Consider the following 6,000-nt stretch of genomic DNA (forward strand, 5'->3'; position numbering starts at 1 on the left):
AAAATTGTTGAATGAGTGGCTAATAAGATATTCTTTGACTTTGTTTTTAAATATTTGGGGATGCTGAGTTACTCGCTAGATGTTAACTTGTATTAGAAAATGAAACTCCATCCTGAGACCTAGAGAGGGATGCATAGTATATATGGAAACTATTTCTACTTCTAGAATTGTGGTTGTCAGTTGCTCCATTCGTCCTAAATTCACCCTTGTTGTAAACTGCAAATACCATTAGGAATTATATGTATTGGCCCATAAGTGTAAGGATTCTTGGGTCCCAGAAAGGCTTCTGCAAGATGTTCTTGATCAACCTTACAGAAAATGTGATTGCACTCTTCTGTAGAATGAATACATTTTTCACCTTCGTTGCAATGCCCTAGAAGATCATGCAATGCAGCAGAACAGAGAAAAAGTAAGCAAAGTATGCTAGCAATCCTGCAAGAGAGATTTTCGAGTGCAAGCAGGCAGAACCGAACTTTTTAGTTGATTTATCCACATTCCAGTATAACTTTATTTGATTATCAACCGTATGCCCAGGAAATTCACAAACCTCTAAGTCTTTCAGGAAATAAACCTCAGTTCAGAGATTGGTTACAAAGGTAACTCAAGGGTGGCACTACAAAGTCAGCACAAGATTTTAGTACTTCAGCTGAGATAACATGACATGATCTCTCTAACAGAATTGGCAAAACTGTTGGTTGGTGGTAGAGTATGTATCACCTGTCAAGGTAAATTTATTGAATCTGCTTTCGATGGATTATTTTTGTGTGTGTGTGTTTGTGTGTGTGTGTGTGTGTGTGTGTGTGTGTGTGTGTGTTTGTGGGCGTGTGTGCATGCCCACTTGTTTTCAGCTACTGCTAAAGACAGTTTCATTAACATAGTAGCTAATGATCTGAATTTCAAAGCATCGGATGTCTCACTGATAATGTTGCTGGGAGTTCAGTATCATTTGCTCTGCTGAATTTTTTTTATTCCATGACTAATAATGCTCCGAATTGTTGTTATTGTCAATGTGATTGGTTCTGCCATGTTTATTTATATCATGCCAAATAATGTTCCAAATTGTGCTTCCCTTCTTCTTGGATTTTTTATTTTTTTGTGTGCAGCACATGCTTTTTGATGGCATACTGGAGAATTTGCAATACTGCTTGTAGTGCATTTTAAAGCCTGGATTAGAGTTAGTACTTTGCATTATATGAAGCTCTCTCTTCCTGGTACAGGGTGGCTATAATTAAACTTCCACTACTTGAGAGGGCCCCAACGAAAAATAAGTGATCATAAGACAATGAAACCTTGTGGAAAGATTTGTAAGGACACATGGAAGACTCATAATAAGTAAATTTAATTTTCACGTGAGAGGATAAATTTGTTAATTGTGTACTTTGTTTCAAGCTACAAACGTTTCTCATTGTGATGACCATCTACATCCATGACATCATGGACCAGCAATAGAGATAAAATTGTTCACAGCACTTTTTGAATGGTGGGTTTGCGGATTATTCAGGTACCATGACACAGCTTGTGCACTGCTTGAAGATTGCACATTGAGTCCAGCATCCTCAGCTGCAGCAACAGTAACTTCTTCAACAGTTTATGGCACAGTTGGCTGTTTGCCTCTCCCAGGAGCAATTTCCAAATTGAACATCCAAATTATGTTCTTCAAGCAGATGCAGAAGAGGACCACTCTGTATTCCTTTAATGTGTCCATACTCATGAGGTGCAGCAGCGCCATTGCTGTTGTTTTGATAAAACAGCTTTATGAGTAGCCCTACTCACATTGACCACATCCATGTTGATTATCTGCAACTATAATGCATGCTGATGCTTGTGTTTCAGCCCTACTTTTCCATACCAAAACTGCCACCTATTGGCAATTCATGACACTAACATGCCTAACAATGCAAATCTTGCAACACACAGTCTGAGCATCATTACTATATAGCTTGGTATCCACGTGGTAAATATTTTTCTGTCTACATTGGTTCAAGTAGCGAAAGTGTACTTATAACTAGTCTGTACAAGGGATTTTGATTCAAGATATTAGTCACCCTTTTTCTTGGCTTCCACTAAAGTGTCACTAATCTGTAGTAAAGAATAACTGGGTCCATAATGCTGTAAGAATATTTTTAGGGAAAAATTAGATTTCTCATCTAATCTGTGTCCTTGTTAAATTTCTTGCCATTTTTTATGTTGCAAATCTTCTCTGAACAATGTAGCTGAGTAGACTTTTACACTTCTGTGAGATTTTCTTTTTCTTTTCGTAGTTAAGCTCAATTGATAGTGGTGTGTTATTGCTACCATTTGACTGGCATGGTTAGGTAAACCATTTATTACAGGGCTTGCATCTATTTCCTAAAGACTATTGGATTTAGAAATAAATTACCAACTGCTGTTGCACTTTGTGTTTCTATGCATGTTGTGCAAGTTACTGTGGCAGTCGTACTAAAGCTGGGCATCATTAACTATTAGAGCCCTCAATCAGAAGTTTCCAAGAGGCAATCTGTATTGAAATTTCCATATACAATCACTTCCCAGTTGTTTCTATTAAATTTTATTAAGTAATCCATCTAATTGCCTGATAAACTTTTAAAAAATTCCTATTGGGGCCTATACAGACTGTCAGAATTGCTATCTTGTATGCTTCTAATTCTATTGCAGAAGTATAGTACTCAAACAGCTGTTCAGTGTTGTATTCACTGCGATCTATAGTGAAGGATTTTTTATGTATATGGTAGCCACTCTCCCTTTTTTCATATTATGCGTACAGTAATACTAACTTGTATCCATCTAGCTGCATATTTGAATTTCTGTGACTTTCAGATGATGATGATGTGTTAGATATAGCATATCTGTAGAAATAACAATAGATTTTTCAGTGACCTGTATTGGGGTGAGAAACACATTTTTCTAATTGAGGAAGCTTCTTCCATTTTGATGAAAAATCTTGTAATCCCACTGGATGTTTTGATGGGTCAACAGTATAATTATGCATCAGTCAGTATACTTATGCATAGGTCAAGCAAGGACTCTAGGTGCATCATGGAGTGATACATTGACAAATTCGGAGTCACTTGGGTGAACAACAATGGCCGATTTAAGGACTGCTGCAGACCATCCCAGCCTTCTTTATCTCAGCTCGATGATGTGTACTACAAGCTCTCCAGTGAAGTTATTTGTGATGACCTTGCAAAATTTGGCATTTTTCTGGATATTGATGTAGAATTTGTTATTTCCTGTCATCGACTCTTGGTTTGCATATCCATTTCCCTAACACTATGCTGTTTCCATTCTCCATTGAACCACCTGGTGGTGAACAAAAGCACAGCAAGTTGCTGGGCAAGGCACCTGTCATCATCGCAGCAAGGTCGCTCAAACCTGTCTGATCTTATCCACCATACAGCCCAGATCTCGTAGCTTCTGACTTCCATCTTCCAATGAAGGACACAGTCAACAGGAAGCAATACATGGATGATGGGGAGGTTATTGATGCAGCAAGACGTTGACTCTGATGTTGGCCAGTAGAGTGGTACCAACTGGGCAGTATGGTGGCGTAAGGTCATTGCATTGAATGGAAGTTATATTGAAAAATAGATTTTTGTAGCCAAAAGAGTGAGCAGTGACTTGGTGTATTGAAATCCTGAATAAAATCAACCTGTTTCAGAAAAAAATTGTTGCATTACTCATTGCACACATCTTGTATACTGCTCTCCAGCACTGATAGATGTTCAGTGAATTAACAGAGTACTTTAATGACTAAGATGTCTTTGTTTCTGTTTAGTTCAAGGAGAGTCAGGGTCTATTGTATTCTGTGATTTATTTGAAGTAATTGGTGCTCAGAAAACCTTATATTGTTGAACAAGCGCACTTACAATAATGGGGAAGAAGGTTGTTTGGAACTACAGCCCATCTTTGTGCTGAAATAGGACTTATCAAGCTGCTTTGCTGAGTGTTAGACAAGCAGTTTTTTGAGCTCTGGAAACAACTGCTTGATCAGCAGCATGCACTTGTACAGAAAGTGACATGTCTGGCACAGGTGCAATTGCTAGTGGCAGTCCTGGCTTTTCAGCTGTTTAATGAAGCTCAGAAAGACTGGAAAGTATACCAGAAGCATCTAGCACTGCCAGGAAGGTGTCCTGTGGGAAACAAGAATTTTTATTACCTACAATCCCACAGCTTTATCATCTTGCGTAAAAAATGGCCTCTTTGTCTGAATCACCAGTGCTGCCTCTCACCACTGTTAACTCACTTTTAAGTGAATGTTTTGTAACAAAGAAGTGTGTGGTAGCCACTCATTTAGAGTTCCTCCAACATCATAAGGCAGGATCAGAACGTTATGCATTGTGGATTGCAGTTGCAGGGCCTGAGTAGAAAATGAAAATTCATGTCTTCTTGTGGAAAATATACACAGAATTATTAATACGTGGTGTGGTGATTAGATTGACACTGAACAGTGAAGTGCATACCAAAACATTATTTGATAGCCAGATCCTTTTTTAGCTGAAGTTTTGTATATTGCCAGGCCGGTCACTACTTCACAAGCAGCTTATACCACCTTTTCTGGAGAACGTGATAAATCAGAATTGTCATCTTGATTGTCGAACAGTGTGCAAATCCTGGCCCTTCTGATGGTGAAACTGCAAAAACGTCGTGCGCAGTCTAGGTTGAAGTGGAGTGTTCCCCAATCAACCATTCAGGATCAAACCCTGCACCAGTGCTATTTTTTGCCTCGGTTTCCGTGAAATTTTCATAGACTGCTCAGTTCTCCTGACTGGTTTTCTTTACATGCTAGATGTAATTGTCCATATTATAATGATGTCTGTCAACAGTGTTTATATATTTTGCCGGGTTCATATAATAGATGTTTGTCAGAGCCAATTGAGTCACCACAGTCAGGTGCGCCAATGCAAATAAACTGCATCACAGGTCAACAACAGAACCATGCCACTGTAACCTCTCAACAAAATAGATAGGATTCCAGTGTAATGCCTTTTTGATACAGAGGCCTCAGTCTCCATAATTAATCATCCTTCATTTATCCGAGTGGTATCTCCATCCTAAACGTCTGTTAAGAGCCAAGCTGTGGGCATATGCTCATTACAAAAATCTGATACTGGGCCAGGTGGGTCTGGAATTAACATGTAGGCAAGTAACCATAACCCTTCCTTTTTTGTAGTGGCAGCACCCTCAGTTGGAAATATTTTTGGCCTCATGTATGCAGCATTTGGGCTTTCTTTCTAATACTCACTCTAAGCAATTTATAATGCTGCCCCGTGTTCAGTGATAGATTATCTGTGTCTTCAGTATGCTCCTTTGTTTTCTCCGGATCTGGGAAAGGCTTCAAATTTTTTCTGCCGCAGTGAATTAATAGAGTTGGCAGTACTGAAAGTTTTCAGGGCCTGCCTGATACCTTGCAGTTAAAGTAGAACAAAATTGCTTAGATAAGTTACAAATACTGTCCCAGATTTCTTTTAGCAGATGGTCATTATCTTTAATCAGTGCTCCAGTGATCATGCATGCTATGAGGTATTCTTTAAGGCACTAGACGCATTTTGAGCATGTGGAAAGGAGACCTTTGATTTAGTTGATGGATGCCTTGTTCCAGAGTAATTACATTGTAATGCTGCTGTACAACTGGACTTTGGCATTTGCCAATATATGTGAGAGATACTATACTACCAGATCTGCTTCTTAAAATGGCAGCCTTTGCCTGACATCCTTTAACATAACAAAGGAGAATGTTCAGAGATACTGCATAAGTCAAGTTATACATTAAGTAAGGGAAGCTGGTATCAGAATCTATACTAATTATTAAACATTGTTAGGCTGCTATAATTTTTTTATTTCTTGTCAAGTTAAACATGACACATTAAAATTAACAGGAATGCCAGTACTTTCAAAAACTGCTATTTCCTTATTTATATTAAATAAGTAGATAGTTTATTCCGTGGCTCACAGATTGGTTATACAATACATAAAGAAATTGTGTGGGAAAGAGTCAGTTTA

Source organism: Schistocerca americana, chromosome 7 (assembly GCF_021461395.2).
Source record: "Schistocerca americana isolate TAMUIC-IGC-003095 chromosome 7, iqSchAmer2.1, whole genome shotgun sequence".
Lineage (NCBI taxonomy): Eukaryota > Metazoa > Arthropoda > Insecta > Orthoptera > Acrididae > Schistocerca > Schistocerca americana.